This window comes from Chanodichthys erythropterus, chromosome 6 (assembly GCF_024489055.1).
Source record: "Chanodichthys erythropterus isolate Z2021 chromosome 6, ASM2448905v1, whole genome shotgun sequence".
Taxonomy (NCBI): Eukaryota; Metazoa; Chordata; class Actinopteri; order Cypriniformes; family Xenocyprididae; genus Chanodichthys; species Chanodichthys erythropterus.
The window spans coordinates 25,891,883-25,908,347 of NC_090226.1; the positions used below are offsets into that span (position 1 = coordinate 25,891,883).

Genomic DNA, 16,465 nt, shown 5'->3' on the forward strand with positions numbered 1-16,465 from the left:
CATTTTCAATGAGCAACAAACTGACATTTCTTACCATATTATTTTAATGTATTGTCATAATAAACACCTAATTTACCTGTAGTGCTAATGAATCAGTCTCAGAATAAGGTGGATAAACAGCAATGAAGCAGGTATCAGTCAAGCAAAGTCTGTATGGTGGAATGCATAGATATATAAACATAGATGCATCATTAGTGGCTGTTTCTATGGGTCACTATACACTATCACCATATTTGAGCGGTCAAAACACCGGACGTGTCATGAACACTCAAGAGCAAGTTGACTATCCGTCTGCAACCGTAGTTAGGCACATGTATGAATAGGGTACAACGGGCCTAAAGGCACACCTTAAGAAAAATTGTTCTTTTCACTACTCTCAAAGTATATCTCAAAGTATAGTATTTGTATTGGACATTGATGGAGCAACATATTTTGTGTGGGGAAAAAAAATCCTAAAGTGGTTAATTTGGTTTAAAACTCTTATATGAAGTGGTGAGGGGGCCTCGTACCCCACACATGGGGTAAAAGGCACCCAGTATTTATACAAATACTTTAGCTAAAATAATGTTTTTAATAATGACTAGGTTAATATTTGTTCAAAAGAATCACTTTAGCAAAGTTTGTACTATTTTCTGTTTATTGTGCTAAATAGAAGAACTCCTTTTTGTTCAATAAATATGTTGTGAGAAGAAGAAAAAACAACAGGCGTGTTGTCATGTTTCAACAACTGCAGTGTAATTAGTGCTGGCATCCTTGGTATGACAGATTGCTGCAGCATTAAACTAGAGGGGCAGAGGTTATGCCTTCTTAACACAGAATGTGTACATACAGTCTTTGATGACAGAACTCACTGTCTATCTTTCCTTGTTACATTCCACATTTGCATGTTTTCTAAAAAGACCTAAATACACCAATATTTATTAACTACCTAAACAAGGACCATAAACTCCATAGGCTCAGAAACTTTATAATTCAAGTTGTTTTTCAGTCTTATGCAGAGGTCTGTAGGAACACGCCTGACTGAACTTGCAACTCCCTGGGGTGTTTTTAACTGTTTGGGAAGATGATGTCACATGCAATGTTGCTATAAACACTAATTTGTATGCACGTATATCTCAGTCTGTGTGCTTGTAAATCTGCTATATGCTGCATATGCAGGTGCAAGAAATGTGTTTTTGACAGCCATGCAAAGGCAGAAAACACAAAACTGGAAAACTTAATTTGAGCTGGCAGAGCCTGCATGACATAACTTTCATGAGTAGTGATACTCATGAAAGAGGTCAGACATTCATTTTCAATGAGCAACAGAGACTGTTGGTCTGGCTATTAGCTGAGTAGAGCTTAACTTTATGCAAATTAGCAGTACATCAAATTAGATGTAGTGACAAGCAATGGGACGACAGTGAATACTTTGGCCTGATTTTTAAGGATCAAATGTTTCAGTGCAGTGGAGCAATTTTGACAATGGGACAGCCCTAGAAATGACCAACTCCCTGGCCAGGCCAACTACATGATTAGGGAGTTAAAGAGTTAAAAGGGGAGTTGTTCAATGAATGTACTGAAACTTTGCCCCCGGACTTGTACATGCGTTGAGCCATCATTCAATCTCAACAGTCTATTCAAAGATGCTGCTTGCTGGTTCAACCTGAATGTTTAATACAATTGTCATTAAAGACCAGTGTATTCCAATTCCGCATGACTTTTTTGACTGTTCTTTTTAATGAATCGTCCACATCTTGCACACAGTGTGCTTGACATACACCACAAGGATTGTTCAGCCCTTGTGCAGCCCAAATTTTATAGCCTCATACACATACACTTATTTGAACATGTCGCATGTGTGGAACTGACTAAAGCCTACTACTTGGTGGGTGCAAACAGTCTAAGCTGTTACTTAATTAATCTGACTCAGTCACCTAACTGCAAATTTTAACACTAAAATATTATTGATATTATTATCATCATCAGCTATGTATTTCTCAAAAACACTCAAAAACCATAATTCCTAATTGATGCACACCATACAAAATAAAAAATGAAATGGCAAAAGTGAATATTAAAAGACCATCAGATAACCAAATATCATACTCATTACATGAGACATTCAAGTAAAATACATCAGAACCTGCTACGGTTGTATATGACTTTGATCTGCAATAGTCATTTCAGCATATGAAAGCATGACATAACTGCGATCGCTTTCTCTTTCATGCATCAGTCAGTGGATGCACTGATAATGTCTGCGTACTTTCATGACGGCATTGTCATTGATTATTCCAAGCTACTGCTTCAATATTGTCCTTTCCTCAGTTTCACCATCTGCATACATTACATTTACGATGCAATCGGCTATAATGTCCAAAAGGCTATATTGATCTTACGCATGCATGGAGGTTTTTTGTAATCCGTAAGCGCGCTAAAGCTGAAACAAGGAATCGTATTGTAGTAGCCTATGCAGCAGTGTTGCGCATGACTTAAGTATTTGCTTTCACCTAACCTTTCTGTTGCTGATGTTTCTTCTCTACGGCAAAATGGTACTAATCAAAATTTACAAATGCACGGCTGTTTCGATTAATTGCACACTGCATTAGAACACGCTGACACGCAGCCTGTCACTCACCTGAGCAGTAAAGCGCTCGTCCAGGTGGATCATGGAGGTTTCAGAGTTATGAAGTACAAGCACTCGATGCGATCCAGTCCCGCCCAGATCCCGTCGACTGTTTTCGATAAGGTACCAAATGCTACAGTGACTAAGAGCAACAGAGCACGGGTGAAGGGAGGGACATCACTGGGAGGGTTATAGAGTCAGAGAGATCAACGTGTATTTACAACATATAGCTAACTGGGGAAATAAGTTTTGTTTGCTTGTTGTTTGTTTGTTTTAATTACTGAATGCACAATTTTCTGTGCGCAGTCAGTTGAGATTTGTCGCGCACCAAATCCGGCCTTTAGCACAATTAACTGACTAACGTTTCTACGTTTTAAACAAAACACTAACGATATTCGTTCAATATTTGTTATGGCCACTGCAATAATTTGGTTTGTGCGATATCCACCTTATTTTTTTAAAGTAATAGCGGGCGCGTCCATTTGCAAATTGTGTCTGGCTTTTATCATGCTTCTAGTTATTTTTAGCTGTACAAAACAGCTCGTTATGTTGCTTGATATTGAAAACTGACATTTCTTACAATATTATTTTAATGTAGCTATTGTCATAATAAACACCTAATTTACCTGTAATGCTAAGGAATCAGTCTCGCACATTCACAGAATAAGGTGGATAAACCGCAATGAAGCAGGTATCAGTCAAGCAAAGTCTGTATGGTCGAATGCATAGATATATAAACATAGATGCCTCATTAGTGACTGTTTCTATGGGCCACTATACGCGATCGCCATATTGGAACGGTCAAAACACCGGACGTATCGTGAACACTCAAGAGCAAGTTGGCTATCCGTCTGCAACCGTAGTTAGACGCATGTATGAATGGGGTACAACGGGCCTAAAGGCACACCTTAAGAAAAAATGTGTTTTTCACTTCTCTCAAAGTATAGTATTTGTATTGGATATTGATGGAGCAACATATTTTGTGTGAAAAAAAAAAAAATCCTAAAGTGGTTAATTTGGCTTAAAAATCTTATAAATGTATGAAGTGGTGAGGGGGCCTTTTACCCCACACATGGGGTAAAAGGCCCCCCAGCATGGGGTAAAAGGCACACAGTATTTATACAAATACTTTAGCTAAAATAATGTTTTTAATAATGACTAGGTTAATATTTGTTCAAAAGAATCACTTTAGCAAAGTTTTTACTATTTTCTGTTTATTGTGCTAAACAGAAGAATTCATTTTTGTTCAATAAATATACTGTCATTAAAACAGGCCTATGTGATATATATTTTTATATAGAAAATATAAAAATAGATTTTAAAAATACAGAAATACAGAAACAAAATTATTTTAAAAAGTAAAGATTCTGAAAGCATTGAAAGAGATCCCATAACAGCCTATTTAATATAGATTTACAGTAGAAACACTAAATGATATTTTTTTTATGATATGATTAATATATTTTAAAATATGATTGTTTCATTATAAATGTTGGTATTATAGATGGATACCCAATTTGATATATGATATTCGCTATGTGAATCTAACCATGTCATGTCAAGAAATGGAAAAGTTAGCCAGCTAATCATTATCATGTTAATTATTGTGCCTTTTGACCCCAAATACCATACTTTTTGCTTGCTTGGACGCATGTCCCGAAACTCACGCTGTGGAGAGTAGGGGTATAACGGTACACAAAACTCACGGTTCGGTACGTACCTCGGTTTTGAAGTCACGGTTCGGTACAGTTTTCGGTACAGCAGGTGGAGAGAAAACTAAACATAAAATTGCATTTTTTTTTATTATTAAACAGAGGTTTACTGAACAAATTGTGTTTTTGTCTTTAAATATATTAAATTAAATTAAAACTAAAAGTTTCTTAAGGATAAAAAAAATCATCTCTGCTAATGCTATAAACTATGTAGGGAGCCCTAACTTGAAAGAAGCCCAAACTATTAGCCTAAATTCAATTGCTTTTTATTTTTAGATAAAATAATCAACACTCAAATAACAAATTGTATGCAAACCTGTAAGCTGCACCTAAGGCAGTTTTTGCATTAACTTCTAAATGTTTTTTTACTCCAATTCGTTGTTGAAATATAATCATTTCTACACAGTGGCTGTTATTTTAACATCAGATTTATTTAAACATACATTAAATAGCCTAATCAGGATATCACTAAAAGATTAAGTAAAATAATGAATATATTGGCTAATACAGTGCATATATTAAGCGAAAGAGTTCATTTCTCTAGCGAACTAACAAGCTGTGAACACTGAATGGCTTTTCTGAGGTAAATGCATCATGACATATTGTTGAATACGGACGCTTTCATTGATGTCTTTCCACCGTTGAAACACTGAATGAGCGATTACATGAGATATGGCCGTTTCAGTAAGTTGTACTGAATCTTGCAACATACCTTCAGATGTTCTTTCATGTTTATTCTGTAAGTAGTATTAAGGAGGAAGAGATGAACACGTTCACTTGCGCTCCGCGCTCGCGCTGCCGGTTGAACGGAGGCGCCTGTACAGTGATCTGTCACCCCACATCAAAGCACAATGGTATTTTCTGTTTAAACTTCATGATTTCGTGGACAGAATTTGAAGGATGACACTTTGTTTCTTATCGAAAGTAACAAAAACGCAGAGCTTATTGCGGTTATTGGTGGTGAATATTGGTTGCAATGTAATGCTTCGGTACACACGTGCACCGTACCGAAAGCCCTGTACCGAAACGGTTCGGTACAAATACGTGTACCGCTACACCCCTAGTGGAGAGGACGCTGGCGTTGTTTGTTCGCCGCTTCTCCACTTCGGATTTTAAATTGAGCGCATTGAGCGGATTTTAAATTGAGCGCACTTTTACTTTTGATTAGGCGAATATACCATTGGTCTCAAGTCAAAAAAGATTGTTTTAAGACTAGTTTTAAACCCCTTGCAAGAAGCATTAGCAACTTGCCTGCTGCCTGCTGCCTGCTGCTGTCCTGCTGCCATCACTTCCAGTGCCGGCAGATTGTCTCTACCTGCTGTTGGTGAACCAACATTTCGGATTATTGAGTCACTGGTGTTCCTGGTGCCGGAGGTCTGCTGCTGCTGCCTTTTTTGGTCTGACTGGTGAGCCAATGCTGCCTGAAATTGCCGGCGGATTGGCCGCGCCTAGCAACGGACTAATGTCACAAGTGTCCAGCAAGATGTTGAAATATTCCACTTCTCAACTGCTGGGTCTCTACAGGATCAGTGCTCCACCTTGTATTACAGCCATTAGACAACTGGGACTTTTGCGCCAACCCCGTTATATCCACAGAAGTTCACGGAGAAAGTTTGTTTACCTCCCGTGTGGTACCACAAAAATCCCCTCCATCTGGTCTTCAACTGCCCGTGTCACACCTTTGCGACGTCATCAGTACACTGCAGGATCTGGAATACGTAGCTGCCCTCCACCCCACCTCCTCCCTCTGAGAGCCTCTAGTGCTGCGAGAAATATAAAACATGGAGTGGATCACAGTGTTCTGCAGAGCTTACAGAGACTTCCACCATCAGCTCTGTCTCCTGCCACTATGGAATTATTCAAGTCACAATCTCTCACTAATAAATCCCTTCTCATCCTCGATCATATTTTGGATAAAAGACTAGACTTCATGTTCTTAGTTGAAACCTGGCACAAAACTGGGGACCACTCAGTGCTCAATGAAGGCAGCCCCCAGGGCTATGCCTACATGGAGAAAGCCCGCAGCTCTGGACGCGGGGGTGGTTTGGCCATCATTCATTGGGCTGAACTGAAACTTTCTCCCTTGTCATTACCTGACCTTATCTCCATGGAATGTTTAGCCTTTAAATGTAAACTTCCATACTCCACGACAGTGCTTCTCATATACCGCCCGCCCCCCCCAAATATCATTCAACTGGAAACAAATTGATCCAACCTCTATCATTGTAGACCTCCAACACATCAGCTGCCCAGTCTCTGCAACTGTAGATGAACTGGCGACATACTATAATATAGCTCTGAGCAGTGTTTTTGACCTCCATGCCCCTATCAGGACACGAGAAGTCAACTTTAAACACTCTGCTCCCTGGTTCACACAGGAACTGCGGAAAATGAAAACTGAGGGCCGTATCCTGGAACGCCGCTGTAAACTGTCTAGTCTAACTGTCCACAAGCTTGCCTTCCGTGATCATCAAAAGACTTATTTTAAGTCTCTGGGGGATGCGCACTCTCAATTTTATTCCAACCTCATAATTAAAAACTCTGGAAACTCAAAGCAGTTTTTTCCTACAATAAACCATCTCCTGAAGCCTCAATCATCCTCATCCATTGAATCCACAGTGGAGCGATGCAATAGCTCCATGGACTTTTTTAGACCTAAAGTCAATAACATCCGCTGTTCAATATCTGGCTCTTCTTCCCTGTCTCCCCCGGTCTTTAACCCTTCGCCAAGGAGATTGCCATCCCTCTCAGACTTCACTGAGGTTCAGCAGAGCCACATTGAGGAAACCATAAGAAAAATGAAGCCATCCACCTGCTCCCTAGATCCTATCCCAACTGTTCTGCTCAAGTCATTCATTCCCACTGTCAGCCCAATCATCACCAACCTTGTTAATCTCTCCTTTAAAACTGGTCATGTCCCATCTGCCCTTAAAACTGCTGTCATTCGTCCAGTACTTAAAAAATCAACCTTAGATCCGGAGGTCCTTGCAAACTACAGGCCAAACTCCAACCTCACCTTCCTGTCAAAGGTTCTGGAGAAGGAAGCCGCCTCTCAGCTCCACAACTATCTCAAATACAACAACCTTTTTGAGATATTTCAATCAGGCTTCCGCTCGGCCCATAGCACCGAAACAGCTTTACTCCGGGTGGTGAACGACCTTCTGATGGCAGCCGATTCAGGATCACCATCACTGCTCATTCTCCTTGACCTAACAGCGGCCTTTGACACAGTAGACCATACCATCCTCCTGGGCCGCCTCCAAAACACTGCTGGGCTATCGGGCACAGCACTACAGTGGTTTCAGTCCTACCTTTCTGGCAGGACTGAAAGTGTTATTTTTGGAGGATGTAAGTCCAGACTGCTCCCTGTCACGTGTGGTGTTCGTAGGTGTCAGTTCTTGGCCCCATCCTATTCATCCTCTACATGCTTCCCCTCGGTCGTGTCATCAACAGACATGGAATGTCCTTCCACTGTTATGCTGATGACACGCAACTCTACATCAAAAGCTAACCTTCAATGACCACATAAAATACATTTGCAAGACCTCCATTTCCAAACTCCGTCCCCTTCTAACCCATCCAGATGCAGAGAAACTTGTTCATGCCTTTATCTCCTCAAGGCTTGACTACTGCAACGGTCTCTTCACTGGGATTTCTGGCAGGAACGTCCAAAAGCTGAAATACATCCACAACAGCGCTGCCAGAGTCCTAATGAGAGTCCGTAAATATGAATGCATAACCCCCATTCTATACTCACTTCACTGGCTCCCTGTTTCATCCCGGATTGATTACAAAATCCTCTTGCTCACACATAAATGCATCACCGGACAAGCACCACCATATCTACAAGAACTTATCACTCTGCAATCCTCCACTCGTACCCTCAGATCATCAGGCCTGCGTCTTCAGGTCCCCCCACTAGGCTCCGAACCATGGGGGACCAAGCTTTCTGCTCGGCCGTGCCTCGGCTCTGGAACAACCTCCCCATCGAGCTGAGAGCAGTACAGAGCCTGGACTCTTTTAAAGCAGATCTGAAGACCTTTATATTTAGAAAGGCTTTTATGTCTTGATTGTTTTATTGTTGTCTTGTTTTTTTAACTGTGGTCAACATATTTTTAATTGTAGCACTTTGAGATTCTCTGGAATGAAAAGCGCTTTATAAATAAAATCTATTATTATTATTATTATTATTTTATATATTATTACTTTTACATATTCTTCCGTTAATGAAAAACTGTTGCTTGAATTACCTTGAAAACAAAATGAAAATCGTTAAGAACTTTGTCTGAAAATACAAACATTAATTTAATGGATTCTTATTTGCTACTTAAATCAACAACATTTTAAAAAAAACAAAAGATCAGACTACCTCAGAATCAACTTTGTGTTGCTGCCCACGATTGTGTCAAGGATCAGACAAATTTACCCATGCATTTTGAAAAACTGATGTTTAGGAAAGTGCTGCGGCAAGTTTTTGTGCCATCTAGTGGTTTAGAGGAAAATAAAATCAAAAGCACCATTTTGCCAAAGTCGTCATCTAACACGACATTAAAAAGATACCATAGTATGAAAAACTGTAATATTGAGTTATTACATATAAAAACACAAACCAACACATTCTCACATGTGAAAGGTTATCCCATTTCTTCGGGAATTTAAATCTTGGCGGTTCCACAACCAGAAGCTATACACAATGATGTGGCATCATTGATAGCTACTTACTGTGAGTGATGACGCACTGACCATTCCAAGATGGTGGGCATGCTGACGTGTCTGAAGCAGTCAAATGTGGAATCTACATATACATATCTATGGTGGCAAGTTTACATTTACCACACTTTTAACTTATCTAACTGGTAAAACAGTTGTAAACACTGTGCAGGCTGTGCCAAGAATGGGGCGAGGCCCCCCTCAATTTATAATCACTTTCTGCAGTCCAGGGTTTCATGCTGCAAGGCCCTTCAAAAGCACAGTTTCACTTGCACCAGTTGCACCACCCTAATAACAGCCCTGCATGTGTATAATATTGTAATAATGTAAGAAGACATAGTTTTTAAATGGGTCATGAACTGGATTTTTTCATTTTAATTTATAACGTTCTCTAAGGTCCACTTATAAGGTTATCAAGATTTTTACATCAAGCTATTTTCTGTCCTGCTTTTGACCCTGTCTTTCAAACACTCCATTTTGATAGGTGTACTGCATTCAAGGCTTGGGAGTACACACAGCAAAAGAATATGGTTATTTACAGGACTGACAACCGCATTCTATAATCAAACTCAGTCTCACACCCATACATTTTCAGGACTCACAACTGCATTCTTGGAAAATTTTCACTGTGTGAACGGAACCAGACTGAACAACTAGTTGTCACGTCATACAGTGCGAGAGAGCAGCTATGCTAAGGGGTTGTGTGTGTGTGTGTGTGTGTGTGTGTGTGTGTGTGTGTGTGTGTGTGTGTGTGTGTGTGTGTGTGTGTGTGTGTGTGTGTGTGTGTGTGTGTGTACCTACTTATGTCACTTTTGGGTACATTCACCAGGATACACACCAGTAAACTGGGGACCACCAAAAAAACTTGGGACATTTTGTATGTCCTCATTTGTTTGACCATATAATGGCATTCAGCATGCTCTAAAATGGTTTCCTGGCTTAAAATCTCATTTGTCCCAAAAATTCACTTTTATGTGATTTGTGTACTTAAAGTGTGTATGCCCCCCACTAAAGTGTGTATAACACAGCGCCCTCTAGGAGAACTGCACTTCCGGAAAGATACACACTTTTGGGATTCTGACCAATCAGAGCGCAGGAAGATACTACGAGCGCGGGACTGGTGATCTGACCAATCAGAGACCAACACGTCACCAATAAAGATGGCGGAGGCAAAAACTATCATGAATATGAATGAATTGACATATAATCCACATTTAATTTGAGAAATATTCACAATAATTTGTGTTTAAATAAAAATAGACTCATTTGCAGGAGCTCTTATGCTTTATATTGGCATGTATTATTAACTTTTAATCCTCGGAGTTTTGCTCTCGCATCAATGTGTGTGTAAAGATCGCGCTGCCCCGCCCCCGCCTAACGGAGACTATATCCGCGTACTGTAACTACAGTTTATTAATGTACGAACGAGTTTGAGGCGGGGACGACAGACATTACGTCATGTGAATATGAAAAATACATATTTCCTCCCAAAAGCGGAGGGACAACTGTTTTAATCCGTCAAGTATGATGATTTATACATATGAGTTTATTTAATAAGATACACAAGCAACAAAAAGATTTGAAAACCTTCAAAATCGCTTGCTTTTATGAGTGATTTTATTTGCTTTAAGTGTTTTCTCCTACTTTGCGTTCTGCTGTTCCTCCATTAGTATCAGAGACAAGAGACAATACAGTACACAAATAGTAACATAAAAAATAAATAATAAAGATATGTAAAAAAATATATTATAATATTATATAGATAGGAGCAGTTACAGCAAACATTCTCTTTATATTTTATATATAATATAATTATTTATATTTATATATGATATTTATAATAATTAATATTATATATAATATAATAATTTTATATTTTATATTATATTATATATAAGAGTTTCTCTCACTTTGGTGCATTTCTCCAATCACAACTAAAATTCTTACTTGTTCAACATCCACATTATAGTCTCTTGTTCACATCATAAATGCAGTTTCTCATTCTCCTGAACAAATTGCAAATGCTTTGGTACATTCATGCATTTGATGTACAAGTGTCAGATGTTTCCTACATTATCACTTGCTTATGTCATGTTCATCAAAATATACTAGGTGTCAAATAGTTTTTATTTTCATAAGCCATTAAATGCAAAATGGTTGAACTAGTCATAAACTGTCAAGCATATTTTCTATACATTTCTTTTAGACTTTTTTTGTCCTGAATTATTAAATTGCAGGGATGAATTTTGAATTTCAATAATGAAGGGGAATGTAATTCAAGCAATGTTCAACAGTTCTCTAAAATATCTCAGATGCCATCTCATTTGGGAGGCACAGACAGAGCACAACATAGTGTTACACACTCTGAACATGAATGAACAACAAGGACACAAACAGAGTCAACAGACAGAAGAAGGAGTAAGGATGTGTGGTGGAAGGGTACGGAGGAGAACAGAGGAAGAGGTAGAAGAGGCCAAGACTGAGATGTTTCTGATGGAAATAAGAGCCACTGTTGTAGATCATGCTCTCAGTCATGACCTTAAGGCCGAGACGGGTCAAAATAGCCGAATGATGGGAGATGTGTTTGTAGACAGAACAGGTGTGAAATCAGACAATGTTCACTATGTACTGTTCACTACATAAACTGTAGACTGATGTAATGCTATGTTACTGCAGTCTACTTGCATTTTACATTATACAGTAAATATTACAGTGGCTGAGAGAGATCACCGCGCACAACTGAAGAAAACACATGCAAACAGAAAAAATGAACAAAACATCTTGATCAGTTTGACAACACACTTGCTGCAAATATTCACCCAAATACAGAAACTTGCTGCAGACAACACACAAACAATGATGATGAAAACTTTCAGGTAATCGACAACACCACTGACAAGTGTTCATTGAACAAGCATGTTCCAGCCAGGTTCGTCACTTGTTTGGGGTACCCTTGAAACATTTCTTTGTTATCAGTTCTCCTCTGTCCAACAGTGAACAGAGCATTATTATAATTCAGGCAGCTATCATAAGTCCGATTGGGATGATCGCAACAGTCAAAGTATTTATTCCAGTTCCATCCAGTTGAGGATCATATTCATCACGCTGGAATGGATGGTTTGGTGAGGATCTGTGACACTGGCTGTCATTATATCACATGACATTGTAGGTACTGTAATTTTTTGACAGACCACCAGAAAGTATATCTGAATCCTGTCTCATCCAGTCTAGAGTGACGTGTTCATACTGTTGAAATGTACGCCATACAGATAAAGTGCAGTCTTGTGTATTTTCAATCACTGACATCAAAATCGTATCCATATTACTTCTGAAAATACTGTCAGAGTGTCTTTGTGAACAATGATACAAGGACTTGTCATTCTGATGACACTGATATAAGGATTATGAGCTGGTTACAGGCTATTGCAGGTAATTCATTGTGTGCTGTTATTTGTATGAACTGTTTTAAGAAATGCACATACTGGTTTACATCTTAAGGATGCATATGAATGAGAATATATAATAGGAGAGCAGTTACAGCAAACATTGTTTTATATTTAGAGAGAGAGAGAGAGAGCAGTTACAGTGTTTAGTATAAAAAGTGTTTAAAAGAATCATGACTCAAGCTGGGACGTTTACATGTTTGTTTACAGATTTATTTTGTTCTTACTTTGATTTTAAAAGGCACTGGATGTGAAACCCCTGCTCCCCTAACACTAACCCTAACCCTAACCCTAGCCCTAGCTGAGAGCTGCAGACAGTGACACTGAGTGACTCGCCGCCCTTCCCCCACCGGCTTCTGATCGCGCGCGCGCCTCCCGCCCATCCCCCACAGCAGCAGCGCAGCAGCTTCAGTGCAGAGTGAGATGAGCTCCGAGGAGAGATCACGAGTGCTGCTCAAATGATGGAAAAATCTGTCGTGGCTATGCGTTTTTAAAGCACTTTTACAAGATCTAGCAGCTTTTCCTTCCTTTATATTTAATATAAAATACCATAAATTAAAAAAAAAAATTGAAAGAAAATGCTGTTAATAAAGTGCACGTTAAAGTTTATTTTAGAGCCTCGAAATAATCCACACATCTCCCTGATTTTAACTCAAACATTTGATTAAATAGAATTAGTAAAAATTAAGATATGTGTTCCAAAGAGATCGTTTAAAAGTGATCATGTGCTCTGTCCATTAGAAAGACGTACGCCTCCGTTTTTATTTTATTTTTTATTTTTTTATTTAAGTTTGAAGAACCAGTACTGTGAATAAATCAAACAAAGATCTAGGTGTTTGCCAAAATATTTATTAGGTCAAATAAATGTAGTCACAATTTCAACGTGAAATCCAAATACGTAACTACGTCATGCACGCACGTCAGCTGTGGATGTGTTTTCCCGGGAAATGCAATCACATGGCATTGCTTGACGCGAAAAAGACGACAACCCCCATCAATGGACGCTGGAGAGGTGAGATCAAGTGTTGTCCCGAAAATGCATGATAACTAAAATACACTGTGAAAGTTAGTAAGATGTATGTTTACTTTAGTGGTTAAATTATTTTCTGTTAATGTTTTATTTCTCGATTGTATTTGAGTTTGATTCTCATTTGATTTTTTTTTTTGCAATAAGGAAAAAAACAGTTTATTTCTTATTTGTAGGCATTGATCAGCAAATATAATTTTGTTATATTTCATATAATATCTCTTTAGATTCTACAATTTAATCAGTGGTAGCCTGTTTTTCTCAATTTTTGTAAAATATCAACGGTATGTATTGTAATTTGAAATAATTAATTTTCATTTTTTATTATTTGATGTCATTTTTAATTTTATGTAATACATTATTTACACTTTTTTTTTTTTAGTGGAACACAAAAGTATCCATGTTTTTTTATTTATCTTCACAGAGCTTTTTTGCACAATGACAGTACACTTTATAGTATTTTTTATTCTGTGTGTCAAGCTCCAAAGCAGACAAAATAGTCCATATGAATCTATCAGGTTACTGACTGAAAATCTGTAGCTTTTAAATTAATATGAATATGGATTGACATCAATCATCTGGTCACAATGGTTTTTGGCATCAATGATATTGCTGTTTTTTTTAATCTAAATGCCTGTTTTAGACTGGTCACATGTGCTGTCACTGCATAGAGCTCTGTATTACATTTAAAGATAAACTTTAGTGTTCCACAGAAAAACACAACACAGGTTTGGAACAACATGAGGATTAGTACAATAATTATGTACATTTTTGGGTGAACAATTCCAGTAAGATCAAAAAGATTTTTAAAAATGCTTTTTTAATCCATTCACCTTATATTTCTTTTTATTTCTTTTTTTCCAGAAATAATGCTGAAAAGCAAAAGGCGTAAAACACCTCTGCAGGATGCAGAGGATCACATGACCCATAGAACTGATAAGCCTGGGCTTCAAGAGCAGTTCATCAGCAAATATAAAGGCAAGTATTTATGACTAACCATATACATGAATGGTTTGGTCTTGATGTCATTAATGCAGAATAACCTGCTTTACAAATAAAATCTTGTAGTTTAAAGGGTTAGTTCACTCAAAATTGAAGTTTCTGTCATTAATTACTCACCCTCATGTTGTTCCACACCTGTAAGACCTTCATTCATCTTCAGAACACAAATTAAGATATTTTTGATACAATCTGATGGCTCGGTGAGACCTCTAAAGCTACTAAAGACATATTTAAAACAGTCATGTGACTACAGTGGTTCAACCTTAATGTTATGAAGTGATGAGAATATTTTTTTGTGCACAGAAAAACAAAATAACCACTTTATTCAATAATATCTAGTGATGGGTGATTTTGGGCACACAAAAAGTATTGAACTGCTGTAGTCACATGATCTGTTTTAAATATGTCTTTAGTAGCTTTCTGAACACTGAAAAAGGAAATGATTTTGCTCTCAATGCAGGCCTCACTGAGCCATTGAATTTGATCCAAAATATCTTAATTTGTGTTCTGAAGATGAATGAAGGTCTTACGGGTGTGAAACGACATGAAGGTGAGAAATAAATGACAGAATTTCATTTTTGGGTGAACTGAACTTGGTAGGTGGTTATTGGTTTGTATGTAAACCAGGACAATGGATCATTTTTATAATAGGGTTAGTTCAAATAATGTCATTTATTACTCACCCTCATGCCGTTCCATACCCGTAAGACCTTCAATAAGATGATTATTTTTTTTGGAGCTATCAGTATATCGTTGTGCATGATCATGTACATGATCAATGTTTTTTTTTTTATTTTTTTTTTTTATTATTATTGGGTTTTGGTTAAATTCCTGAAGTAAGGGCTGCTTTTTCAATTTTTTCTAAGACACAATATACACAATACCCTCTCGTGATTTAAAAAAAAAAGAAAAAAGCTTTTACTTTAAAGGCAGTTGCTAATAAGTGTCTAAATGGGAGACAGAGGTTGTCTGGGACATTAAAAATCGTCACCTGAACAGATAAAGTCATCTACTCACTAGTCACTTTCACAGCCTCGTTGTGTTTAGAGGTAGATTTAGGGACGTACACTGTACACAACCATTCAAACATACATTATAAGAATGCAAAACATTATACTTATTAAACAGGGAGATGGATTTTTAAAGTTTTACAGTTCCTGGAGGCACATTTATCAACAACAACAAAAAAACTCTTTATCTAAAGCCAAAAACCATCCATAAACATCCATACACCACAAAGACAAACTATCCAGAAGCGATGCATGTTATTGTTATAAAATATTGCAACACAGACACGTTCTAGACGAGTTGTTGAAGCTTAATCATGAGGACGATGAAGTTTTGCAACTGTGGTGTATTTAATAGGCAAACTTAAGCTTAGTTTCTGCAGCAATACAAAAGCCAGTTAAAACAACATATAGGGTTTTAGTTGAGGGAACCAGGGGGATGTGAACTACCGGATCACCTGCAAAAATACGTCATCGCTGCAGCACTCTATTCTAAACTATATAAAGCTAAGATAATATTGCTTATGTATGAAAGAGTATAAAAATTTTAACTGTATAATTTTAAGACTAACGTATAATGTAATGTATAAAAAGCACAGCATACTTAGAAATTTGCCTGGCTATTGACTATTTTCATTCAGTAATTTCTCTTTTACAAATAATGTACATCATATGGCAGAGAACTTTAAGTAATGATCAAAATGATAGTTGACTTTTAATAAACTGCTGAATCTAATGCTTTTCTCCTCTTCAGGGCGTGGAGTTTTCACCACTAGAGCTTTTTTCAGAGGTGATTTTGTTCTTGAATACAGAGGTGAACTTCTGAGTTCAGAAGAGAGTCTTGACCGAGCTGAACACTACACTGAGGCCGAGAACGCGTTCCTGTTTGAGTTTCAGTGGCGTGGCAGAAATTGGTGGTGAGTACAGACCTGTTGGATTGATGTAGTAGAGACACT

At 37.9% G+C, this 16,465-nt stretch overlaps 1 protein-coding gene across 4 annotated transcripts in view; it reads right to left on the reverse strand.

Moving 5' to 3' along the window:
- LOC137021686 (band 4.1-like protein 1) overlaps positions 1-3,322 on the reverse strand; it is a 660,940-nt gene extending 657,618 nt beyond the window's left edge. For 3 of the 4 annotated variants that reach the window (XR_010895347.1, XM_067388496.1, XM_067388498.1), the window contains exons 1-2: positions 3,235-3,322; positions 2,621-2,750 (exon numbers count right to left, since the gene is read on the reverse strand). The gene's annotated coding sequence lies outside the window, so the exon portion shown is untranslated. Of the gene's footprint in view, positions 1-2,620; positions 2,784-3,234 lie in introns of those variants that run through there. The other variant, XM_067388497.1, reaches the window with a different exon arrangement.
- Positions 3,323-16,465: the final 13,143 nt, after the last annotated feature.